At 47.6% G+C, this 27,610-nt stretch overlaps 1 long non-coding RNA gene across 1 annotated transcript; it reads right to left on the bottom strand.

Moving 5' to 3' along the window:
* LOC136791558 (uncharacterized) lies at positions 1-27,090 on the bottom strand. The gene is made up of 4 exons (XR_010833811.1): positions 26,385-27,090; positions 24,895-25,108; positions 445-579; positions 1-117 (listed from the first exon to the last, which is right to left on the bottom strand). It is a non-coding gene; the product is annotated as an uncharacterized lncRNA (long non-coding RNA).
* Positions 27,091-27,610: the final 520 nt, after the last annotated feature.

A 27,610-nucleotide genomic window follows, 5' to 3' on the forward strand; every position in this document is an offset into this window, starting at 1 on the left:
ACAGAAGCCACGTCAGTCATCACCTGCTCTGTCCCAGGCACCAGTGGAGCAAACCACAAGGCACAGAGCTGTAGGAAACCGGGTTTCGCCCACTCCCAACTTGTGGAAGCGCTCGCTCTGGAAGCGGGTTACAGAGAAGCATGTCATGACCTGGTTGCACACTCACTGTACGTATGTCTGTGTCCATAAGCAGGTAGACTGGGGCGGCAGCAGGAGCTGCTGAAAGCACACTGCCATGGGTTTTCACAGCCCTGCAGCACCAAGGGCTAGGTTTGCTCCATGGCCAGAGAGCTCATTTTCCTGCTCCAGCTAATAGAGCATTCAGCGAGAAGGATGCCAAGCCACTTTTAAGAAGGAGACCACCCAACTGCATGATTGTCATATGATGTACAGTTGTTTTAATGAGAAGAAAAGGCACAAGGTGAGGGAAGAAGAAGTACTTACCAAAAAGAAGTGTAACAAAATCCAGCAAGTTCCTAGTGCTTATTAAAACAGTCACTTCCATTCTGCTGCTCTTCAGACTCATCAGATGTAAAGAGTCAGCCTAGGGAAGGGCAGGCCAGGCCAGGCCAGGCGGTCCTGGGGGAAAAAAAAAAAAAAAGTTGTACACAGAGCAAAGTTACTCTGGAAAAGGTTTTGGAGGAGGCTGAGTGACTGCCATACACAGCGCATGCTGAATTGAGATGGTTTTCCAAAAAAATCCCAACCCACTGTTTATAACCCCGTCCCACAAGGTGCTGAGAGCAGCAAATGGAGCCTTTTCCCAGCAGTTTTCATAAATCCTCTGAGTGACTTTGGTAGTGGGATGCTGTTATGATCAAGTTGCATTGGGCAGTTAAAAAAAAAAAAAAGGCAGGAAAATATCTGTTCTGCAGAAGCATTTTTGTTAGCTGGGGTTTGAGGGCTACAGCCTGGTGACAGCTGAGTGTCTAGAGGTTGCATCCATGCCTGGGAGCAAAATTCACTGACAGGAATGGCCAAAAGGATAACCGAGACAGTGGAAGGGCCTGAACATGCTCCTGGGCATACCAAATCAATGGGCAGTGCTTGAAGCCATGGGCAGTCCTTCATCCTTGCAGGGAACTGATCTACTTTCAGGTCAGTTTTCTGTGAAGAACATTAATTCTTGCTGCCACCAGGATGCTTAAGTGTGAGTGGATGCCGTAGATCACAGAGCAAACAGAATTGAGGGTAGGAACCCTCCTCAGACTGAAACCACCACACATCACGCCCAGCAGCTGCAGCACAACGATCCACCTCAGAGTGTGGGAACCATACGATTTCTCTCCTCTTCTCCCCATCCGTCCCCTAAAAAAACAGTGGCTGGAAACCTGAGTCAGAGGTACTCATAGGCATCATGCGAAAGAAAATCCATCCAGTGTTGAACCTTAAAATTAAAAAAAAAAAAAAAAAAAAAATAGTTTCTTGAAAAAATAATATCTCTGGTAAGTCTGCACCATCCATATGGTTTTTCAAACCTGTTATAACATTTGCACTGAAATAAAAGACCAGGGTCACTGGTAACACAGTACAGAAGACAAAGAGACCTGGGTAAAGCTAAGGGCACACCAATCCATTGTAACAAGCCAATTAGTGAAAACCAAAGTACTCAGGTGTGGGGGGAGAGGGAGAAACAACACTCAGTAGGTGTATTAAGTAAGCCGTTTTTTTCAACCCAATGCAAATCCGAGTGCTCTTTTCTGTTTCAACTGATGCATGGTTTCCATTGCTGTCTTAAGTTTTTTGTTTTCCATTTTTGAAGGCTATAGATTTCCATCTCTTGCCCTTGCAACTGTTTCAGTGGTTTATTATTTTCCAGCTACTTCTGATTTGCTCAGAGAATGCAGATAGGCCAGCTACAATAAACTGTCACAGGATATAAAAATTATTCATGAGAAGTAAACTTCTCTGGCCTCTTGTTGCACCCACAAACAAGAAGATCGAAATGAAACGTTAAACTGGAACCAGCCCACTGTACGCGGGCGACAGCTGTTTTCAAATCTAAACACCTCCCTGTGCTTTCTGACCACTGGATCCAACTCCCAGCTGACTCTGAGGATCAAGAGCATCCTGCCCCATAAATGCACAGATGTCTTCAGCTCTGAGGTCACTCACAACTAAATGTTAGAACTGTTGAGAAGTACGTCAGTTCACCTCTTCTACAGACAAAATGTCACTTGGACCTGTAGCGTTGTTTTAAGATGACCAAAGTCTTCAAAGGACACGGTCTTGCCTCTCAAAACTAAGTTACAATGAACCAAGAATATAAATTGTGTATTCTTTTTTTAAAGTGGGTGCATGGATTTTGTTTTTGGTATTTATTCACCACTGTTTCTACATTAGCAGAAAGAAACACTGGAGCCACATTCATCAGCTCATTACACAGCTCCTGAAACAGCCCTACATGGCTTTCCCCTCTGGCCACAGTCCTGTGAGTGACTTAGTTCATTTGCAGCAGAACCAATCCTGACCTGTCACTCTGATGTCTAACAGCCTTCTCATTATACAAATTATCTATTATTAACCAAGCAGATACAAAGCTCCAGCCAAATGTTATTAAAAGGCTCCATAAAAAAGCAAAACACTTCAAACTGAGCAAAGTTGCACAGTTTTCTACCTTTTTGCTGCCCTTCATGCAAACACAAAATGATCAGATAGTGTTTTACAGGCACATCACTTTAAACAACTTTTTCAGACTTTTTTTTTAAGCAATACACCAAAAAACATCCCTGCGATTTGGCTGGCAAGAGAAGTCAGGAAATATTACTCACAGCTTTGATTTAAGAAGTTTTAATCCCATAGCTGCAGCCACCCAAACAAAGGGTTAAGACTCACTCAAAACTGCCAAACACCACGTTGTCTACCAGCAAAACCATAACATACTGTAGCTGAGGAGCCTGTAGGAAACTCAGTAAGTTCTGGTTAAAGAAAAAAACAAATGATCTGTTCTGCTGACCTGTTTAAATTGAACCCAACAGACTGGCTGTTCTTCAACAGATGCTCCTCCACCAGAAAACACCTCGGTGATTTCCAAGCTGCTGCCAGCCTGGCCATGACAAATGCCTAGAGAAGCTGTGCTAGCTGACCCAGGAGAAGGACCAAGTACACCCTCTGAGCGGATGCCAGCCCCTGAGCAGCAGCACAAATACTGTTCCTGATGTACAAACCCAGCACCTGCAAAATGATCCTAGGGAAAAAAAAAAGATTGGAAACCTTGGATTAAATTCCTATTGGAATACTTCAACTGTTCTGAGCTCTAGCAACAACTATGATGCTGCTAATGGCAATTACATATGTCTGAAATCCTCCTAGTTTCTGCTACTTGCCATTTGTAGGTCATAGCAGTTCAGAGGGGCTTTGATTCTTCACTGAACTTCCAGGAGGCATCACATTGTGATTAACACAACAATATTTGCAAAAGGAGAAGTAGTCAAGCTTGATGGCCTTCTTGCATAGAGGAAGCTTGTATGATAAAGAATCAATGACCATCCAATAAATCCTCCATATGCTTTTCCACAGACAAATAATTCTTGAAGAAAATATTTTCAGCATAAGAGCTGAACATAGGAATATGAACGAAAGACAAGCAAATATTCTTAAGAAATTACTTTCTGACAACCATATGAAAAAGTAAAGGACAAGTAATACCAATTTCCCTGTTCCCACCCTCAGCGAGGAGTCTGTAAATCTTTCGGAAGGAAAGGCAGGCCACAATCATTGCTCAGGTCTGTTCACAGTAAAGCTAAGAAGTTATTGGAGGTAACTACAAAACTACAGGTCAGTAGTTTTTTCTGCACACCATGGAAGACTGATTTTTTTTAACCCTGTCAGCTAAAAGAAAAAAAAAAAAGTGTCTGCTGGGGAACTCTGTAAATTTTGGTGTTAGAGTGGTAACAGCCTAAAAAAAGGTCTGATGGATTAACTAACTGCATGGCCCTAGGAAAACAGCCTCAGAGTTTTGAGGAGAGAGTTAAAACATGAAACTTTTAGCTGGGAATGCCTGGGTTCGATTTCCAGCTTGGTTTCCCATGTCTCCTTGAGAAAGTGACTGAGTCCTTGCATCCATTACCAGCTGTAAGAGCCAAAAGCCTGTCAACAACCAAGTGTGCAGAAATTATGATTGTGGAGATCAGGTAACTCCGAACTGAAGCCCATAGTGCAGGAGAAGCTGGGGGGAGGATTCAGAGAGAACACAAAAACAAGTTAGTTACTGAGCGTTAGCAAGCTTATAGTGAAATCCTAATGGAGATACAGTTGTCGTGTTTTTTTACCACAAGATAACTAAACAAGGACAACTTGCTTCCCTCCACCCATGAGTAACCTCACCCTCTTTGCTTCACTGTATGTATGGTATTTGCAGTGAGTAAACCAAATGTAAACTGCAGATAGCATGTCCCTAATAGGATGCCATGATGTGCATGCTCTTTAAATCAATTATATTAATCTTTTAATTAACATAAAAAGTCTTAACTGATGGTTTTGAAAGCTTCATTTCAAAAGGCCTCATTTTCCTAGGTGTGGATGGCTCACTTCACACATGGACACAAACATCCAAAATCAAAGTCAGCCTTTGAAATGGCAGACCTTTGCTTCCAAGCACACGCTTTGTTAAAAAAAAGAAAAGCGGAGGCTGAGGGCAGCCATTCACAGCCATAGCCCCACAGCAGTTTTTCCATTCTCTTTAGTTGTAGCCTCTGAAGGGGAACATGATGCCAAAAGGTCATATGCTGCCATCCATCTGTCTGTGGAAGTGTCACAGACTGTGGGATTTCCCTCCTAGGGCTTGTGAACAGCTGTGCCAATAAGTTTGGGGTTTTTTAAATAAAAACGAGCCCCACCACTACCATTTGTTTCTTTGAATGGAGCCTACTGTAGTCTCTCATGCTTGAAACCTCAAGGACAGAAACAGTGCAAGCCCCGAAGTGAGGAGAGCCACTGAGGCTTGCCCTCCCCGCAGGTCTGCCTCTGCTCCTGCAGAGAGCACGTGGTGCGCACGATTTGGCAGGGAAAGCACTTTGGACCACTGAAGCGATAAGAGATGTTCATCGCAACATCACAGCTTTGTTCCAGGTGTTAAGAAACCTTTCGAAAGCCCACTGCCACTGGACGTGGGTGGGGAAGGAGCACCATGCACTGCAGCACCCACAGTCGGCTTTTCTGTGCTGCAGTGGGTCCGGCAAAAGGACAGAGCAGAAGTTTGGGGCTGCCAAGAGCTGCCAGCTCTCCTCTCAGGGGGGATGTCCTTAGAGAGCCAGTCCTCACAGTTCTGTGGATGGACAGGGTTCACAAACTGAGTTAAAAGGGGGTGGAAAAGAGGAGCTATCATGCAGAGTTGCAGAGAAGGACTTAGGAACAAGGGCTCCCTAAGAGCATTCGTAACTTCTAAAATCTGTTGCCATGCTAGGACCTTGCAGTTTTGTTTGTAGGCTTGCTCTTGAGAGTAGACAAGTTTGGGTGTGTTTGGGCCCAACTGGCTATTACCATGATAACCAAGTCCCCAGCTATTTGCTAAAGCTTGCCTGGAGCACGCACTGCTCTCCCTCCTGACAGCTGCCCTGCCCGTACCTGAGTCAGGCAGTACCTCCTCCTTCTCCTCCTCTCTCCTCCCATCTCCATTCCCATCCCATCCCTACAGGACTATCCCCACAGCCTCCCGGCCTTTGGCAAGGTGGGTGGTGAGGGCAGAAGAGAGGGATGGCACCAAGCCACCAGTGCCTGAGCATGGCTACTTCTGTCAGCAGCACACGTCCCCAGGGCTGTTAGGGTTTCAGTCCACAAAAGTGATTCAGCAGAGGGTCAACAGGATCCAGTGGGCCACCACCAGAAGAAACAGAAATGATGCTGGAAGCGTTAGGATACAGCAGAGCCAGGACTTCCCCACCACAGCTGGGGCTAGGCTGGCCACCGCTGATCTCAGCCATGTTGAGGCAGAGGAGGAGCTTTAGTTTTCCTGGAAGCCACAGAGCTGGCGACCCACCATGACGAGAAGCATAAGTCCTGCATCAGCACACCCCAAGAAGGGAAAACATTGGTTTTTGGCTACTCAGGTCACACTTTGATGGAAAAGATGTGTATTTACCGACTTCCCAGTTGGAAGGGTATGAACCATCCGTGATTTACTGGGATACCTAATTAATACCCAGAATACATAAACTGAAAACTATGCCTTGCCGTGCGCTTCAAGCTGTGGAACAGAAGCTGCCACTTCTCCAATTAAGAAAAAAACAGAGCGGTTTATTAAGCACAGTTGTGGGAACATAGTTTCAGTCTTCAGTGGGTTCATCTGAATATTTTTCCATTTCAGTTCATGTAAGTTCACGCCCTTTGGGTTTCACATAAAGCCCTAGGGTCTGAGCAACTCAAAATCTCAAAATCAAAATGTCAAGTTGAAACGAAACCATAAAAGGTATTTGGATTTGCATGAAAACGGGCCCAGATTTGCTTCAGGAGTTCCTGAAGCCTGGTAAAGCTTTTGAAGAGTCTAATCTGAGTTTTGTGGTTTCAGCTCAGACTGAAACCAGCACAAGAGAACAGATGCACTCCTTTCAGGAAGCCAAGGCAGAGGAGAATGATTAAGAAGCTATGAGAACAAGAACCACAGGGAAAGAAAAAATCTCTAAAACCAGATTGTCAAGTGCCAAACACCAAGTATTAGGAACTAAAAGGACATGGGTCACATTTAAGCAATACCAACTCTTTCTGAGGATCATGCCCTCACAACAGGACACTGCAGTCTGGATGAAAGCCCACCCGCAACAACACCATATGCCCTTCTGCCCATGTGTGAACATCCTGTCCATTGCATCGCATAGCACACTCCCTGAGAAGCACAAATCCTCCAAAACTTCTTTTCATGGGGTTCTTGTCACTGTATAAGTAAACTTACTCATACAGTATTCCAGCCACACAAGAGCTAGGGAAAAACAAATCTGCTGTTTTATGCTCTCTGGCTAACATCCATAACATCCACCTGTCCCAACATCAAATATTTCAAATTCTGGCTTTTATCTTTAAATAAAATTTTAAAAAAAATCAATTTCATGTGCTATATTTATTCATATTGTATTTTTTTCATGGCATTAAAATAAGCACATCAGTGACAAGTCAGTTTAGTTGAAAAGATGCAAACAAAAAAAAAAGATTCAATTAATAAATTAACATTTCTTTCCATTAACAGTCTATACACTGCATTAAATTATACTCTTTACATTAACATAATTTACATTGACAGGAAGCAGAGGAGGTTACTTCCTGAGTAGGAGCTGATTGATTATTTTAGATTTAGCCTCTTGGCTGAGCTATTGTGTGTTAGAAACATCACGTCCTGATTAATGTAAATGTTATGAATAACATAAGTGGAAACCGTGAAACTCACAAGTATCTTGCTTTGAGAGCATTTTGCCTCCTAAAGATGCATAAATTTTTATTGGTTTTACGTGGCAAGGTTTTGGTAGCAGCAAAAATGCAGGGGTGGCCACTGTGAGCAGAGCCCAGCAGCTGCCCCATGTCAGACCAGAGCCAGCTCCAGCTGGCTCCAGAGGGACCCGCTGCTGGCCAGAGCTGGTTGTTTGTGCCTCTGTGAGAGTAGATTTAAGAAAGGGAAAAAGGACTTCTGCAAAACAGCAGCTGGGAGAGAGGAGTGAGAACCAGACCTGCAGACCCTCAGGTCAGTGCAGCAGGAGGGCAGGAGGTGCTCCAGGCACGCAGCAGCAGATCCCCTGCGGCCTGTGGAGAGGCCCCTGGTGGAGCAGGCTGTCCCCCTGCAGCCCATGGGTCCCACACGGAGCAGATCTCCACGCTGCAGCCCGTGGAGGAGCCCCCGGTGGAGCAGGTGGATGTGGCCTGGAGGAGGCTGCGGCCCATGGAGAGCCCCCGCAGGAGCAGGCCCCGGGCCGGAGCTGCAGCCCGTGGAGAGGAGCCCACGCAGGAGCAGGGGTCTGGGGGGAGCTGCTGCCCGTGGGGGACCCGTGCTGGAGCAGTTTGCTCCTGGGGGATGGACCCCATGGTACGGAGCCGTGTGGGAGCAGTTCCTGAAGAGCAGCTGCCTGTGGGCAGCCCCCGCAGGCTCAGTTTGGGAAGAATGGCATCCAGTGGGAGGGACCCCGCGTGGAGCAGGGACACGGAGTGACTGTGAAGGAGCGATGGAGGTGAAGCATCAGGGACTGACCACAGCCCCCATTCCCTGTTCTCCTGTGCCCCCTCCTCAGGGGGAGGAGGTAGAATCCTAGAATCATTAAGGTTGGAAGAGCCCTCCAAGATCATCTGGTCCAACCATCCCCCTACCACCAATGTCACCCACTAAACCATGTCCCTAAGCACCACACGCAACCTTTCCTTGAACACCCCCAGGGACGGTGACGTGACCACTTCCTTGGGCAACCCGTTCCAGTGCCTGACTACTCTTTCTGAGAAGAAATGTCTCCTAATTTCTAACCTAAACCTCCCCAAGGATAGAAGAGGGTGGCTGGGGGGGGAAGGTGGTTTTTAGTTTGTTTTTAGTTTCTCACTGTTCTAATCTGCTAGTAATAGGCAATAAATTATATTAATCTCCCTATTTTGAGTCTGTTTTGCCTGTGACAGTAAATGGTGAGTTATCTTCTTGTCTTTACCTCAACCCTTGAGCCCTTTTCCCATTGTATTTTCTCCTCCTCATCCTTTGAGGAGGGGGAGAGAAAAAGCAGTTGTGGTGGTGTTTAGCTGTCCATCAGGGTGAAACCAACACAATACTTAACTTCTAACCTGCAAATTAAATTTTCTTCATGCATTTTTTGAAAAAAAAAAAAAACCTAAGAGAAGAAAATATAAATATGGCTGAAATGCCTTTTTTTTCCCACCATCAACAGAATACTTAGTTTCACTGCCAAACAATTCATCTTGTCAAAGGAAATCAAATGGTTTCCCATAGCTTCTGCATTAGCTTGAATTCGCATGAACTCAGAGTGTTACTTGAATGCTATGCTGTACTCCCAGGACCATGCACTGGGGACCTGCGACATTCCCCACTGATGTTCTCATGAAGCACCATTGTAGGTCAGCTAGTGGCATCTCCAGCATCTGAACATTTCATTTCCATTGTTTTCCCTATAGAATAGATCACTATTTTAGCTTCCAAATTTCATCTTTCATCACCGTTTTGCACTCTCACCTTTCTTTTCATACAGTATGTTACACTCACTTAACCTATAAAGCCTTTTATTCTTTTTTCCCTTTGAGCAGTATTTTTTGCAATTTAAATGACTTCCCATTGGTTTGACCCATTCTCATAGCACAGACACTCGCCTTAGCCACAACTTCTATTTGAGAGTCCATCATAAGTGTTATGGCAAGTAGCATTCCTCGGCTGCAGTCCTTCCCCAGGGAGGATGGCTAGTTCTTTGCACTGCCAAAAGCTTTCTGCATCCAGCTAGCTAAGATCAGGCCCTGGCATTCAAAGGATGCTTGGTCGTGACATTTTCATTGAAATCAACAGGGGTTAAGTGCTTAAGTAGGCATTCAGGCTGGATCATACAGTCTCTAATATATACATTAGATATGAAAGACAGTACACTTTCCCACGCTCTTGCATGGCAAAGATAAGTATGAGATTTTTTTGGAAAACTGCAATGGGATTGCTTTTCCATCTGACTACTCAGCATCAGTTTTGCCAATACCCTGGCTCAGGTAAAAATGGCAGTGGGGCAAAAGTTCCCATACCCAGTCACAGCAAACCAACTGCTCAGGGATCCCCCCCTTTCCAAATGATGTGGTTTCAATATGTTTTCATTCAATATTGTAGAAATAGACCAGAGTAAAATATAAATTATTAAGATACAAACCAAAACCACATCAATTTACTCCATCTAAACAACACTAAAGGGCTTTATTTTCTTCCTTGGAAGGAAAGGTTTCAGGGAGTAGTCTGAAGCCCTGTTTTTCAGACAGTTTTGACCTTTGGGGAGAAAGAAACCCCAAACAATCAACATTCTTACACACAGCAGGATTTGAGTGTCCAGCCTGGCCCCAGGCAGGGACTGCGAGCGTGCAGGAGGCAGGCACACACAACTCTCCATCCCTAGCTGATGGTATCCTGAATAGCTCAGTGCTTTGTATAGTTCCTGACCTTTTTATGGTCAGTTTTTGTTTTGTTTTGTTTTTCAAAAGAAGCTTCAGCCTCAAAGGAACAGCTGCCCTGGCAGCCAGACAAACTGGAATTTCATTTAAATAGCATGGTCTAGTTGGCTGTCCTCACAATGCTTCCACGTGGACTTCAGCCTTTTCCTCACAGAAGAGAAATAAGCTGCCCAAAAAGGCAAGCACACGGGTTCCATGGACAGCTTGCAAGGTGGCACAGCCACTGCTGTAGTAGGGAGGGCTGGGCATGCTAGTATTTCTCTCCCTACAGATGTGTATGGTCTATGCTCAGAGCTACTGCTGCATCAGGGTCAGAAGTGGGGCACAAGGAGAGTCTCATAGCTGAACTACAATGTCTAAAATCACTACACACACACACAAAAAAAAAAAAAAAGGAAAAAAGGGAAATAATAATACAGGGAAAGGGAAGACAGTAGGCCAAAGGAGTGACCCCTTCAGGGTAGCTGAGCCAACTGGACTTGCAGTGTTTACCCTGACATTTGCCTCTGACACTGTGTCTGGTCTGTGGCCTAAGGCAAAAAACAAAAACCAACAACAACAACACATACAGAGAAAACCAGTGAAAATATTAAACCCTCTATGTTACACAAAAAGAGAAGCACAGCTGGAATCATTTTGAGAAGGTCTGGGGTTTGTCCTGTGACAGTTTCATCTCTGTGGTTTTTCTTGGTATCGATGCAGTGAGGAAAGCAGACAGCTGTATTTCCTTTTTTAACAATAAACACAGGCCTAAGCAGAAATCGCCCGGTACACAGGGGATTGGAGCCCGCCTGGTCTCTCTCCCCTGGCGGTGCAGGCCGGAGCTGCCCCTCAGGCACCACCTCGGCCCCCAGGAGGGCCGCATACAACGGCAAGGCCCAGGAGCAGAGGCACGGGGTGGCACCCAAGCCCATCCTGCTACACCTCCGCTCGCTGAAACCAGCCAGGCTCCAGTTTGGAAGAGTGTAAGAGGAGCACAGGCATACAGCGATGTTTCCCCCTGAATACAGACCCATAGTCTGGCACTATACAGCTCAGGAACTTCCTGAGACAGAAGTAGTTTCTGTGTATTTAATAACCATAGTGGATTTTTTTTTTGCTCCAAGGCTGAACAGAACCTTGTGCAAAGACACACCTTTCTCTATTCATTTTAAATATGCCTCTTGCAATGCCTGGCTCTTCCCAGGCTTTGCAGGGGGCAGGAACAGTCTCATCTGTGAAGGCCAGCAAGGGCAAGGTGGTCTCTTTGCCTCTCCAGGAACAAAGCCAGCTGGAGATCCTCAAAATCGAGGGGGCGGGCAAGCACAAGCCCACCCTGAACTGGGGTATCATATCAAGGGAAGCAGCACAGAGCCAGTGAGGCTAGGCTAGCCTCAAGGCTGAGCAGAAGATATGAGCCACAAAACCCATGAAAACGCAGATCCCGCAGCAGAGCACCAAACTTTCTTGAGGGCACGGTGCGCCAGCAGACACCTAAATGCGAAGCCAGCTTTTCCCCCAGCTCAGCACATCAGGCACCATGTTCTTTGGAAAACCTGACTCACAGTGTTACAAGCAACGTCAGCAGCTCAAACCCTGTTATTTATCTGTAGGACAACAATGTCTAGAGGCCCCAGGCGTGGCGTAGCATTCCTCCGACTTGGCGCTGCGCAATCCCGCAGGCTGCAAGCAGTAGCTCCAGGAGAGCTGACCTGGCATCAGCAAACGCGGGCAGCTTCTCAGGACACTCTTGAGCAGACATGGCTTCCCGAGGGCTACAAGCCATCCCCTTTCTCTTTTCTGATCAACCACATCACTGCAGAGAGTATTTAAATCCAAAACCACAGTGCCAGCCCCTGGTGGCTCTGTTGCTATTGGGGAGGTCCGCTTAATTTCATCCCATGCAGATTTAGCCCCACTGGGTCTGCGTCACAGGCGAGACAGACACAGGCAACCAGCATCTCTTTCTGTGGGTCATGTAAGCACGCCTAATCTTCCATCAGCCTTCAGGGAGGAAGCTGCTGCTCCCACTCCGAGCTCGTGTTTTGCTTCAGCTCATCAGGAGCTTTTTCTGTGGGGAAGCAGTGTGGCATTTCCACTGCTCTTGCTCATCAAGACCTCCTGAAAAAATCCAGCTGCAATTTCTCCCGTGCACAGCCATTTAGAAGATTTAGTAAAATAAAACTCATGCCAGTAGAGAAACAGACAGAAATCAGCTGGCATCAGCTTCACCACAAAATGGACACAAAGCAAAACTGGGAGGTTTCTCAGTCTTATGGCCAACGCTGGAAGAGAAGAGAGAGCTCACAAACAGCCTCACACAGCTGGGGAGAGACATCACTTAGTGATCTGCATCAGCTATACCTCAATTTCAGAAGCCCTGTGCAGAATGAAATGCTTTCTGCCAGCTGCCAGGGAGGACTTTTTAAACTACAGAGGAAAAAGTGAGCTATCCCAAGCCAAGGACAGAGAGGAGAAAGGCAGGTCTGGTAGCCATAGACCCAGTGTAGCGCATAAAGATCTAGATTCACATCTCCTTTTTGCCCTGACTTTCTTTGTGACCTTGGGCAGTCCGCCATAATCCTTGTCTGCAGAAGTTTTAAGTATTTTCTGTGTGTGCTGAAAGGGCCAGTGCTGAGCACCCTGGCAGACCAGCTGTGTGCACACCTGGTCCTTATTGGCCATGCTGGGGAAAGGCACCATAGTACAGGACATCAGGAGTGACCCTGGCCAACTAAACACCCCTTTTGTTTGTACCACTTCACAGAACAGGAAGCATCGCAGTCTCCCAAAACATGCTGTCATCAAGGAGACTGCAGTCTGCTCTGAAAAGGCCTAAGAGCTTTCCTCCAGAAATCAAACTGTTCTTCACCATCCACCTCATCCTAAATAAAATACAAGAGAAGGAACTGGTGCCACTGCTACAAGATGTTACAAATCTTGCCATCCCATCTGGCCCACAGCAAAGTAGATCAGAAGAGGGAAAGTCCTTGCTGAACCATAAAGATTGGCATAGCATGTTTCCTCAGATTTGGACCCTGTCTTGCAGACCTTCCACCAAAATTATGGGATGGCTCCTTACGCTGTGTGAGTCAGCAGGGACACATGGCTTTCTGTGGAGAGGAGGAACCGTTCCCACAGATATGCAATACGATGTACCTATGTGCTTTCAGGAGGCATTCCCATAGTAACTTGTTAGACAGAAGCATTTGCTCCAACAAGATACCTGCAGAAATGGGCCAGCAGTTTAACTTTTGGCACAGAATGAGCAACAGGATAGGTCCTTGTTTCAAATCCACAGCTCTAAGACAGATCTTGAAGATCTGTTACCAAATCCTAAACTATCAAGTCAAGCTAAACAATGGAATCCGGAAAGTAATTTGAACAACTATTTGTTGTTATAAATACTCAAGTTTCAGAATAGAGCGTTAAGCACATACGCATCTTTGAAGGCTACAGTATGTGTTTAGAAGCACCAAGTCAGGAAGCTGAACAACGAGATATATGGTGCGTGCCACCATCAGACCACCCATGTACGCCTTATGCGTACCCAGTATCACAAAAACAGGAATTTAATAATAAGCCCTTATCATTAGATAGAGATTGCTGGGTTGTGGGTCTGGGGGCACTGGGGTTGCCCACACAGCTTCATCGCACTGCAGCATTTGGGCGTTGGGATTCGGGTTTTGCATCTCAAACAGGAACAACTCTAAGTTGATTCATGCCAAAAACAACGGGGGATTTTTGGTATGATCACAACACCAGACGTCATCTTCCTGTACCAGCAAGGGTTATTGAAAATGACCAGGCCGACTTCATAAAAATATCAGCGTGTGTATGGTGTGGTCTGCTACCACTCTACACTCACACCCATTGTGGTTTCTGGGCACACAGCAATAGACTGCCTGCTACAGACTGTAAATAAAAACACAGGTTGGGAAACCAAAAAGGTGGGAGAGGACTCATGCAGGCACAGATGCAAGATTTCACAAGGAGCAAAACAGAAAAGCCTGGACAGATCCGTATCCAGCTGAGGTCAACTAACATTTGTGGCTGAATCAGTACAAAAGAAATAAGTGAATAGGAAAATAATCATTTCCTTTACTTCAGAAATAGAAACAGTGTCAGGCACAGGAAGTACATGTTCTCATGTTTAGATTTTCAAATAAATATCGGATGAAATGACATCAAAGAAGAAATAGAAAAAGCCTGGGAAAGTCCTTTTTTGTAGTCTTTGCTTTGCTTTCCTTTGCATAAAGGCAAGGTTTTGCCTTATTTCTACATTTGCAGTTTCGCTGAAATCATTTCAATGGTACCTGAAATTCAGCATACGTCACATTATAAACCATTCAACAACTGAGCAGGAAAAATAGTTGTGTGGGTTAAAAAAAAAAAAGAAAAGAAAAGAAAAGAAAAAAAAAGAAACCACAGGTTACTTCAATTTAAAGTTTGTTATCTCCTTATAAAGGCTTCACAAAGAGAAAAAAAAAAAAAGTGACAGGATCAGCACACAGGAATTACTTACTCCGGTAAGACCATAAAATAATTGTTAAAACATTTTTTTGCCTACATAATCTACCCAGTCTTCCTGCATGTGGACCACTTCCTATACTACTGGACCTGGTGACTCCTCTCAAAGGTCCTTCACTGTTTAAAGTGTTCCTATAAAATGTAAGGGGCTTGGTGCAAGCACAGTGAATGTTCTTTGCATCTAAATTACTCCTTTGCTTCTGTCTTCTAGTGCATCAGGTTTACAAGGAAAAGTGGAAGAGCATTCTGGATAACCTGGAGAATTTTTTGCCAGTGGTAAACTGTGAACACTCCTTTCTGAGGGGTGAAGGATGTTTTCCTTGTATTTGAGGCTTTGAGCCTGGGACGCTCTCTTCAGTTTCCGATTTAGCCTTGATTCTTTCCATTCCAATTGTAATGTGTTTCTGGGAACCGTTTCCACTCTATTCCGTTCAAGGCAGTCACAGGGACTCACTGACCCCTCTGCACTGCGAGAGAGTGCGGAGCCCTCAGGCTGGGAACGGTCTGGCCCTGGGGACAGCAGGTAGTGAATCAGAGGAGGACTGATTCCCAGCACCTCACATGGAGCAGCAGCTGCGGGAAATTGCTGTTCCGCTGATCACTTCTCGGGAACGCTCCACTCCCACCAGCTCTTAGGGCTAATACTGAGAAACCTCAAGATATGAACACCTCACAGGTAGCACTGTTGTGCCATATCCTACTGGAAACCAGAGAGAATCTGAATTCCTCCCTTCTGTTCCACCACAATCCGATAGCCACTGTGCGCCAAGCACTCACACTGATGGTGAGCAGGAAGGGTATGCGCAGAAACGGTAGCACTGCTGGTACTACGTCTTGTGTGTAGGCACCTGGCACTGCGTAGGAGGAAGCAGCAGAACCTTGAAGGAAATATCCAGCAGCATCTTGCTTCCCATATGGTCTTCTCCCTGGTGCTCCAGGTGAGGGACCAACCCGCGAAAAATAGCTTTAAAGGACTCATACCCCAAACCAGCCTTTATCCTGAAAACAAAAGCCAAACCCTGCTCAGGTTCACTTCTTGAAGCACAGAAGAAGGGATGGGTGATGGCTCATGGCCTGCAATCCCACAGTCTTGTTCCTGGAGAGTCCAGCTCCTGCCAAACTGGGGTGGAGGCTGTAGTGACTGCAGCCCGCCCACACGCCATGGGACTTTTACATCAGAGGACTCCACTTCATTTGCTCCCTAGCATTACTGAAGCACCATGAGTTTCTTTGTGTCCATCAGACAGCAGAGCTATTGCTACCTTCTGCACAGTAAGCACAAGCCCTGCGTGGGATCCCAGCCACAGCAGTTCAGCCTTGGTCAGCCAGAGCCAGGTCTGGACAAAACAAGTAACCCTCCAGCAGGAGCCCCAACAATCGGAGTAACTCATCTCTCGGGAGGCCCTTATCAATATACCTGATCTTTTTAAAATCACGGTGCAGGCTTGTTTTGCTTTTAGGAACCAGCTGAAACCTGCATATGTCTCAACATATTTGAAGGGAACTTCTGCTGAGTAATTCTTCCTCAAATCAGTTTGCAGGAAAATGGCTCACTGGAGACTCCCACATCATGTAATAGCATGTGGTGATCCACTGTCAAAAAGCACTTTCTGTTTTTTTCAGAGAGAAACTGACAAGATCACTCTCATTTTTTTTCTGAAATACATTTATTGTAAGTGCTTTTGGCAGCGCAGGAAGTTAACTTCAGAAAGGCAGTCTGAGTGATTCAACTGAGCCAAGCATCTTGATAGTCACTAGTTTCCCCTTCTCCCTTGTCACTTCCTCTTTTGGAGGCATTTACTCATTTTAAAAATAAAGCGTAAGACCTATTTAAAAAGGAAAAACACAGAGTTTTTGTGTTTTTCTTTCCCTGTTTTGAAACCGAGGCAGATGCCAGCAGGCTGGAGTTGGAGAAGCCAGCTGGGGCTAGGAGGGCAGGAGAATCACGGGGTGACCTAAACACCTTGAAAGGAGAGGTGCAACCTGCTTCTCCAGCTCATCGGACAAACACACACGTAAGAGCAAGACCAAAAGGCAGTGGAAGAGGCAACACTAAACGAATATCCTTGAACCAGCCTGCCTCAGGGGTAGGTGTGCTGCGCCCAGGAAGGCATAAGGGCAAGAGGCCGTGGGGTCTGAGCCCTGTCCTCCTCCTGCGGGAGCCCTGTGGATCCTGGTAACTCACAGCGATACCCACGATCCTGCTGCTCCTCTGTGCCCGCCTGCGTGCCACGCCAGTCTCCTGCCCCGAGGCAGAGGCTCACCAGCAGCCAAACACTGCAAACAGGACTGGTTCAACATCCCCGCGGGAACGGCTCTGCACACCCACACGAGGAGACGGCAATGTTCGGTCAGGTGCCAAGCCCTGTCCCTCTCTGTCCTTGGCTCAGCGCCTCACTAGAGTGTGCACGCAGCTCCTCTCGTGAGTCAGCTCCAGCCCCGTGCAGGAGGATTTGTCAAGGCTGTAAGGTCCTGCTCGCTGCAAGGAAGAGCCTGGGCCAAAGCAGCACCAGGACCCCTCATCACAGGTGGAGGGGTGAAACTGCAACTGGAGTGGAAGGGCAGCCTCACAGCAAGAAGCAGAGTCCCAAGCCAGCGAGGTGAACAAGAGGAGAGTTTGAGAACAACAAGTCCGCCAGGGAGACAGACGCTGCCCTTGATGCACCTTGCCACAGGGCGAAGTGGGGGATAAAAACCTTTCCTGTGTAAGAAATGAGGAAGGGAGAAGCTTCAGGGCAAGCTGAAGGATTGAAGCAGAGACCCAAAGGGAGCCCCCAGCACCTGTGGTCCGGAGACAGCTGCCATCCCAGGCTCCACACCATGCAGGGCGCCCGGGCTCCCAGAGAAATGCAGGGCCTGCTTGGCTGCTAAAGCAAATCGGATAGAAAAGCAAATAGGAGCTGCCAGCAATGCTTTGACCCCCTGGTTTGGTTTGGGTTTTCACTTCACATTACAGGTGCCTGGCCTTTCTCCCCTGCACACCTCCCTGTCACCACTGTCCGCACTGCTCCAGGAGCTGCTGTTGCAGGAACCCTGCTCCACGTTTCTTCTCCCTGCCCAGTTGGGCAATCAGTGAAGCTCTTGTCAGAGGAGAAAGCAGCTATTGTCTGCTGAATTACCCGGACATATCGGGTGCAATAACTAAATATTTTGCAAGACCTGATCCTGTTTCTGCGTAGATCTGGTTTAGATGAGAGCAGTTTTCACCGGCTTCTGAGGTTAGCAGAACATTTGTGGAAATAATTCCTCAGGTCAGAGACATCCTCCAACCTTGTACTGATCAGTAGTTCCCACAACTCACATTACATGCACCCAGCGAGGGACACGGTGTCCCTCAACAGCCCTGCAAACACCATCCCCATCAGAAATGGCACAGGGATGAGGAGCTTGGTTTCCCACCAGGCTCCCCTTTTCCCATCCTGTTCCCTGACGATGCCAGCTCCTGCTCCTCCCTCTTCTCCTTGCTGTGTCGAGGCACAGCCCCATGCCTCGCACATACAGTAAAGCCACTGAAAGACCTGGCAAGGGGAATCAGGCCCAGGTTGCTGTTTCAAGGCAGATCTGTATCTGAAGCAGCATGCTGGATTGCAGCCTCTCCACCTGCTACATTCACAGTTGTGTTTGCAGACATGCATGTTTTGAGAGGAAAGTTCATCCTCAAGCCAGAAATTCATTAGGGCAGCGTTGAGCTAGTTAGGTTGATAGCAATCTGCTTTGGCCAGCTCAGTCTGGGCTGAGATGCTGTCTGGAGAGGACTGAAGAATTCATTTGAATTCATTTAACAAGTGGAATACTTTTCTGCAGCGATAACAATTAGCTTTCCTCAAAGTGTACTTCAAAATGCTGGGCAGCTGCTGGAAGGGAAACCCCTTGATAAATGACATTTAAGTAGAAGACTCCAGACACAACACCTCCTGCTCATTGGAAAGGACTCCAGGAGCATCCCACCTGAAGGTTACCTGTAGGTGTGCAAGGAGAACACTTTCCTGATCACAATTAATTGCAGAGGGAAATTCCAACTTCTACCCCTCCTTTCCTCCTGCTAAAGCCTACCTGTTGAAGCCTTGCCAAGAAAATCACTTTGGGGATAAATGCCAGCTGCGACTTTAGTAGCTCCTGAGTTTTTTAGAGAGGCTGAAAGATCAACCCCAGGAAAGATATATCTGATAATAAGAAACTACAGATTCCTGCTCTCCAGCAACAGAATTGCTGCTTTCACCACATATGAGATAAGCAACTCTGAGCTGTGAAATGTCTTGTTTTATGTGGAAACAAGGCATTGTCCTAATACGTATAGATCATGAGCAAGACTTGAAATGGCTTTGGTGAACTTTCCACATAGCCTTATCACAAAGCCTACTGAAATCAAAACATTGACTCCATTGACTGTCTTGCTTCTCATCACATGCAGCTTTAAGTATCTGGGAGGCTCAGAGTCTACCTTAACCACAGCAGACACTCAAGGATTTGCTGCCCTCTCCATCCTCCACCATTTAAAAATGCTAATGGGCACCTTCCCACTGCTGGGGATGTAAGCAGACTCTCTTGTTTCCAGCCCAGAACTAATGAGGGTTCATTTCAGAGCTACACACAACAGCCTGCTCTAAATGAGAGGTCACAAGTGGATGGGATTTCCAAATCTTGCTGTGTCAGCTCAGCATCCCTACTTACCCATAACCTGCCTTCCACCTTAATCTACTTCAGTCACAACGCGCTCATTCAAAGAGTTTAAATAGCCAGACGGGGCTCCTTTCATCTCCGGCGGGGTGTAGATAACAAGCCGTTTTGCTGGCAGATCTAGTTGGGGCTTCGCGTTGCCTTCCCGCGCGGTAGCCTGCCCTGCGCGCTTGTGCCGAGGGCAAACCCTCAGACACCCAGAGGCAGCTGCTTGCTGCAGGCAGGCGGGTTGTGCCTGGGAAACACTCGCAGGGATCTCTCCACGACACACCGGAAAGGTCTGCCACTTGATCAGCTGCCTCTGTCGGGCACAGCAGCTGTAACTATGGTGCCGTCTTCCTTTAGCACAGCTGAGAGAGTATATTTGCTTTAAATTAAAAAGGAGCGAGCAATATAGCTTGACCAGCTACTCAAAGAGAAAAAAAAATGCTGTCTCCGAAGAAGCAACCAATTTATAGCCCAGCTGCTGCTCATTCAGTTACAGCTGTGTTGAGGTTATAGGCTCTTTTGTGCAAGACTCAGATGAGAAGTTCTCTTCTAACATGATAGAAGCTGTGAGCTGTGATGTGGGTATTTTATCTAAGCTAGGCAAGGCATTGACAGAGATCTAAGAGAAAGGGGGCTTTCAGCAAGCAGAACTTCTCATTTTCCAGTGGTGCAACAGAAACATTTGGAAAAGGCTTAGAGAAATTATATTTTTAAATACACTGTAACATCAACCAAACTGAACATGCATCTCAAACCTCAATCTGGAGGCACACAAGCAATAGATGAGCCCTCTTTGCAGGCTCCAACAAATAACAGCTGCAGGACAATATTCAACACATGTTGTTTATCCAGGCAAAGGCCACCACAACATTGACTGTGTGTAGAAGAGCCTTTTGGTGGAAATGACCACACAAGAATCAATCATATAAGAATGTGCATGTGCATAAAAAAAATACATATGGAGAGAGGTATGAGGATAGTCCGACTACCTTAGACTAGCTTTAGGCATCTAGCTTGGGTGCTTATACCAGCCCTGGGTGCTAAGCAGAGTATCCAGAAGGCAATTCAGATCTCTGGAGCCCAGGTTCAGGATGTGCCCCCCGGGCGGGCTGCCCGCCTGCGCCCCCACCCCAGGAGCCACCTCGGGTGCCCGCAGAGCATCACATCAAACCAAGGCTGCAGGGCACAACAGGAAGACAAATAGCACCCAGGCCCAAAGAGCTTACCATGCAAGTAGGACAGTGGCTGCAGAAATAAAAGGCACGCAGCTTACAGCAGCTCGCAGTAGAGGACCTGAAAGCAGAACCGGCTGAAATGCTGGTCTCTGCTGAGAGGGCCCTCCCCGGGGTCCTGCTCTGCACCTCCACCCACCCCACTTCGCTGACCAGGGACCCCTCCAAAGAAATGCTACCAGCCTGTGTATTCAACTGCTCTTCCAGGTGCTGAGACCCCATCTCAGCATGAAGCATGTAGCATGAGGCAGCGCTACTCAACGGTGGCCGATCTTGCACTCCCCACCAAAGCACGACCTCTCTCTACACATCACAAACAGGAATGGGTGCTTAATTGCCAGCAGCTTCAGAGGAGCACCAGCCGCCTGGCACGGCACCTCTGCAGAGAGCTGGAGGCCTAAAGACAGAGCTCCAAGCATATGCTTCCACCCTGCTTTATGGGAGATGCTTTTTGGGAGGTGAGACTGACTTACACCTTCAGACAGCCACCAGCCTCAGTTCTCTGGGACACACATTGCCTATTCTGATTTAAGTAATGGATATCAGGAGTTGGACTATGGCCAGAAAAGCCTGCTGAAGAGCCTTCATTTCAGGAATAAACATTATTCTCTCTAGGCCATCAGCTGCATTTAAGCCACCTGGTTACAAGGGAGAGATTCATTATCAATACCCAAATTACCTACTGGCATGTGCAAGTCTCTTTTTCATCTCTGCCCTGTATACACACAAATACAGACACACCATCAGAGCGCCTTTCCGCCACTCCCAGCAGCACCTGAAGGTTGAGCTTGCAGTCAGCAGTCACAACAAGCAACACTCAGCACGCACTGATCCACCATCGCCACCTTCAAACATGCATGCAAACCTTCAAGGCTGCCATCTCCCCCTCTGTGAACCATGGCCTGGCACCACCACGCTGTGCAGGAGGGGTGGACACAGCGTGGATGGATGGCTGGCCACCTCCCAAGCAGGACGCAGCACCCACTGCTAGGGTCCAGGGTGAAAGAGAGGGACAGGAGGCGGCTGCTTGGTTCATCTCAGCCAGAGACTTGGCACTCTGAGCCAAGAAAAGCCTTCCTGCCACAGCAAAGCTGGGTAATGCATGGAGGGCACTCCTCCTATGGGAGAAAGCCCTAGCAGAAACAGGAGGAAGGGCTCAGCATTTAGTATTGCTATGTTGAGACCCAGAGTCCTGAACCTGTGGACAGACTGGTGTCCTAAGCACCAGATGAACATGAAGAGTGTGGAAATGCTGCCAACCTGCCAGGTCCCTCCCGTGGTGACAGAAAGGACACCGGGGGGGAACATAGCATTGACACTGACGTGCACCAAGTCAGCTTAATCCCCCCACAAGCCGCTCAACAGCAGGAGTGTCGCTGGAGCACCTGCAGGGTCTCCTAGTGTGCCTGAAACAGAAGACACTGGGGTTTGCCATGACATCCAGGACCATTTTTCTGCTGCTATTGTAAAATGAGGACCTGAAAGAGTCGATGGAGATCTGCTGTTTCACTCCAGCTGAGAAAACAGACTTGTGTTACTAAAGGTCTGCTTTTCTCACACAAATGCTTTATATAAAACTTCTAATTAACTATATGGCAAATGCGATGGGAAGACTCTTCTGCTAATTATTTCTATGGCTTTAGGCAACAGAATAAGATCAATATGTACCAAGAAAACAATAGTTAAAGAACCCTGGCAACTTGGGCTGGGATGTAAATTAACAGCGTGGTGGCGGATGGGAACGCCTTCGCAAGTTGGGATGAGGGTGGGACCAGGCCTTGGCTGCGTGGCACCCACCAAAGCCTCCTCTGCTTCCTTCACGAGGCCTTGCAGCTCCCTGCCACGGGTCCTGCAGCTTCCTCCTTTGGGTCTCCCTGCAGCACCTGATAATGCCTTCCAGATAGTGTAGAAGTAATTAATGCACTGCAGTGTTCGGGGCAGGAAGGATCACTAGCAAATTGCACGTGTGCACAGACGAAGCCCTCACTGAGGACTCCACAAACATGCACAAACGACAACGTGTGGAGTTGCCTCCTCCCTCCCTGCAACGTGCACCAAACCTCCCCAGCACCACACACCCCAATAGGCAAGGGCAGCCATGTCCTGGACATCTCAGGCTGTGCCACACAGAGCTCAGTACGAGCCGCTCACCTCTCCCCAAAACCTCGGTCCCTGAGCAAAGCACCATCCAAAGTAGGAAGGCTGTGACAGGGACCGCAGAGAGCAGCCACATCTGCCATCAGATCAGATTCCACAGGATATAAACTGGAGATGCAGTTTTTACAGAGATGAAAGGATGTTTTGCTGCAAAGCAAGGCTGCTGAACGCAGCCCCAAGCTGCAGTCTGAGGCCAACGACTTCTTGCATCCCTGAAAGTTCATCGCTTGCCTCCTGTGGACAAGCCCCCTTCAGTGGCCGTGTACCCTCCATGACTGAACTGTATAATGAAAAAATGCATTTGAACTTCTTTGTATTCATCTGATTCTATCTTGTTTTCAAAATTAAAGACATCCTGAGTAAAAAAAAAAAAAAAAAAAAAAAAAGAGATTCATGTTGTAAATAGAGTAATTGAGGAATGGGCAACTGCAGAAATAATGTCTCAAGAACCTGACCAGAGACCTCTGCCATACAACAAAATCATTTTGAAGCACAAAACCTTCAGAAGCAGGACAAGTTTCACAAAATGCTTGCTTGTATTCAAGAGCAAAGTCGATGCTAGGAGTTGTATTGCTTTAACTCTATCAGAATGGCCAAAAGGAGGAAAAATGATCTTAGCAACTGTACAACTACATTGACGTTAAACTGCTCATTATTTCTCACCAGGGAATAAGTTTCTGGATTCAGTTACACTGGTATGAAACTAAGGCTTGTGCTGCGTGGCTCTGTGACCCCTCGTTAATAGTGAGCAAGCAAGGGAAGACCAGATCTAAGGACTTAAAACCTAGGGATCTGTAATTCAGGACCCTCTGTTGTGCTGAGCCCACTTCCATCATCCTTGGACCTGCATTCCAAAAGCCGCTGAAAGCTTAGTTAAAGCTGGGCACCCAAAAACCGAGCCAACCTAGGAGTTCGTTATGTTGGGAAGCCTCAGTACGTTAGCTTTGTTTGTAGGCCGCGGAGTTAGTTTCATTGATCAGAAGGCGAGATAACGATTTGAAAAACAAAACCACAACCACTTGTTAGCTGTAAGCTCCTTCACATATGCTGCATTAATTCAAATGCGAATTAGGCCGATTAGACATGGAAATACAGCCCCAGCGCCTGGTGCTGGCGGAGCAGCCTTGGCTTCCAGGCTCCCCGTCAAGTCAAGTCCCATCCTGCCGCGTTCCCATGCCAAGCTGGCAGCGACCCGCTGCTGCCAGCAGATAACGCCGGCTGCTGCACGAGAAGGCGCATGCAGAAGGCATGTCTGGCGAGTAGGCTCTCATGACTAACATTTCGTTTCTGCGATAACACGCTAGGCCACCTACACAACTAGCCCTCAGAATAAATACTTTGCTGCACGGGTTCCCATGAGCAGACTGATGGAGTGCTAGATAAACTGCTGTCGCTCTCACAGTGGTTTGCTAGGTCTGGATTATCTTCCAGATCTCACACCGCTCTTGCAGCACTGTTTTCTATTGGTATTAGTTTTTTTGTTTGTTTGTTTGTTTGTTTTCCCAGTCAGTTCCACTGCTCCATTATCCATTATTATTATTTTAGACTGTTCCTTGAAACCTGTGTTCGTACCAGTATATACACCGGGCCCAGTCTGCCCACCTCCACGGCAGCATGCTCCTCCATGGGTCAGCACTGCCCGGCAGCCAATGGCACGGTGGTTTTCATCCCTGGGCCATCACAGCCCTGGCTTTGCCAGCCAAGGCCCAATACCTGGTGACCACACTATCCAGGCACATGAGGACCATCCTTCCCCACCAGCCAGCCACCCTACACACAGCCCAGCTCCTCCTGGCATCCCCACCACCACGTTGTCCTCTCAGGAGGGGGCTCAGCATGTCGCTGAGCTCCCGAAATGCCCATATGAGCACAAGCTATGGTAGGGAAGACTGGATAGCACTGTGAAGCCCCTTTCCATTAGGCCACAAACACCCATCTGGCTCGGCACATAGGTCTTCCAAACCAAACACTCCACAGCCCCCAGTCGGTGAAGACACTCTCCACCTCCTTGCCACCTTTTCCCTCCCTCCCGAATGTCTCAGACCAATGTGTTTTGAAAGGCATATCCCATGTGTCTTTACTGTCATCACATACCAACAAAAGCATTTACAGCTTCCAAATCTTCAGCAACAGGAGCTTCTTGGCTTTCAAATATAAGATTACAGGCTTGTTCACAGGAGTGAATTTACATCAAAGCGAGTCTTTGGCATGGTTGCATTACCTGGCACAAAGTAGGCATGTCCAACAGATGGCTCTTCCACCAGCACAAGTCGTTGCTCCGATTTCCTCCACATGATGCTCTCACCTTTGTCAGTGAGTAACCTATTCATCGCTCCTAGGCCCTGAGCACTGCAGGATCATTTCTGCAGCTCATGATGGGCAAGCTGGGAAAAGCTACGCAAAAATCACCGTGTCTCACATCAGGGGCCACATCTCTGAAAAAGAGGGACTTGAAAATCCACCCTCACCAGGTGCCACGAAAGGACAACACAGAGAAGCTCAGTGCAGAGCAGGGATGGGAGACCCAGGACTGCAATCACATCTAGGGACATGCTCATGCCACCATCACTTGCATGACAGGAGCCCATCCTCTGAAATACGCCACGTATCTGCAAAGTCACATGGGAGTTTGGGGAAACTGGGTTCCTAGCACCAGCTGGACAGCCTGGCAGATAACAGGGGCAGGGTACGCCAGAGGGACCAGTCCCAGAGAGCAAACTGACAGGAGCAGCTTTCTCATTGGGGTTCCCAGTGCCTGTCATTGCTCGCTCAGGGTGGCCAACAGCGGGGAGGGCACAGAGCCACCCGCATGTCTCTCAGCCACCAGCACTCACAGAGGCCAGGCTCTGTGCAGAAGCCTGGGTGGACCACCACAGCAGCCACAGGCAGCTTTATTTCTCAGGGATCTTTAAACCAGAACCACCTCATCGCTTTCTTGTTTGTACGAGGAACCTCCTTCGTCCCATATCTTTAATTAAGAGGCCTGTGTGTTGGCTTTTTTTTATACTGTGTGGTAGCTTTTATCTAACAGGTATATGTAAAAAGCATGCCTGGGGAAAATCATATTCATGGGAACAAACTTAACAAAGCCACTTTAACCCGGCTGCTTTTTTAAGAAGCACCCCAGGGCAATCCCTTGAAGATATTTGTGCTCCTATGGTGAGTTAGAGGCTTCTGAAGACTCCCACTAGTCCCACTTCCCTTTATTCTCCTGGGTACAAGCACTGGGAAGCACCACTGTCCCTTTTCTCTCAGACTAGGGCATTCATGACGAGCTGCTTTAAAGCAAGAGGATGAGCTCCACCCTGCAAGCTGCTGAGCATCACCACGCTCCCTCGCAGCACCCAAGGAGTGCTCCAGCCAGCCCAGGGGTTTCTAGCAAGATTGTGAAATGCTCCCAGGACCTGAACATCTACCTAAAACACGGCTGGCAAGGCACTTCGTGGGCCAGATACATGCTGCAGGCTTTTGCCAGAAGAGCTGTCAGTCAGGGACCAGGATGCCTGGCTGACCCAAAAAGTGCTGTGAAGCACAACACAGCCCTGGCAAAACCTGGGGGTGGGGAAAGTTTAGGTTAGGGCTGAAGATGGAACAAGTATGGGTATTGGGTTTTTGTCTGCAATATTTCATCATTCCTTTTTGGATAGCATCAATGTGCAATATCATTTCTAGACTGGATTTAAGGGTCTGTTAAAAATCTGTAGAAGCTACCTTAAAAGCTTGGTCCATATGCTACTGAAGTCAACATCAAAAGGGTTTCCCACAAGGATCAGCCTCTTCCAAAGAGGCCCGACAGCTCAGGCCCATGCTTTTGTGGGGAAAAGACCCATTGCAAAAGGAAGGTCAGAGACACTCATGGTGATGACACAGTCCTGTTGCCAATTATGCCAGCTGTAAGTACTCAGAAATTAGTAGCCAGCCCCTTCCCTCTCCCCCACATCAATCTTTCCCATACCAGCTGGGGGGAAACAACAACAACAAAAACAATCCCCGCAAGGCTAGTTTATAAATTCAAGAATTTAAGACCAAAAAAACCCAAAACCTGACAACATCTGGATGGTTTCCCTTCAGGTGTCTAAGTGAGGGGAGTTTTCCAGCCACAACCCCAAATGTTTTCATGCTTTCACCGCAAGCTCGAGGGCCAATTCAGCTCCCTCTTGCTGGTGGGATGGTGCACGAGGCTGTGCTGCAACTGACACCCTGAGCTGCAGCTTGCAAGGGAGCAAAGATGAGCAACACAGCCCGGTGCATGTCCTGTGACCCAACCACAGAGGTGGGCAAAGCCCTACAGGGCTCCCCAGCTTGTTTTTGCCCTCTGTGGATGTGGAACCGGGTTGCAAAACCAGGGATCTGTGCTGCCCATGAGATGGTAGCATGACCAAAATGGGTGCTGTGCAGAGGGCTTCGAGCCAAGGCTACAAACAGCCCCAGCCCAGAGATGTTCGTGCTTGTGCTCCCTTATCCTCACTGGAGGAGGCACCAGGGTCAGCACTGCTTGTTCTTGGGGCACGAACATGTTGGATGCAGCCCCCAGTCAGACCCACCGCGCTTGTGACTGTTCCTGATGTTTTTCTGATTACAGCATGGTAGGAAGTGGAGAGAGGAGGCAGGAGACAAACCTTGCTCACGGCTGACAGGTGACAGAGCCTGTCCGGCTGCCTCAGTGCGCAGAGACAACAGTTGCAGAGACAAGTGTTGCAGCCCCAACAGTCACATCCCCTTGCACATTTGTGGGAAAGTGAGCCAAGGAGCACTGAGTACCGACATTATTTTCCTGGGCCTTATGTAAGATACAAACATGAATGGACAAGGTCACTCTCTCTGACTACTTTTAAGCCAGGTTCTGTTTATGCAGTCCTGATGCAGTGGTCTCACCATTGGCTCGAAATGCACATACTTCTTCCATGACCAGACACAGCAAAAACAATCCCATTGAG

Source organism: Anser cygnoides, chromosome 1 (genome assembly GCF_040182565.1).
Source record: "Anser cygnoides isolate HZ-2024a breed goose chromosome 1, Taihu_goose_T2T_genome, whole genome shotgun sequence".
Classification (NCBI taxonomy): domain Eukaryota; kingdom Metazoa; phylum Chordata; class Aves; order Anseriformes; family Anatidae; genus Anser; species Anser cygnoides.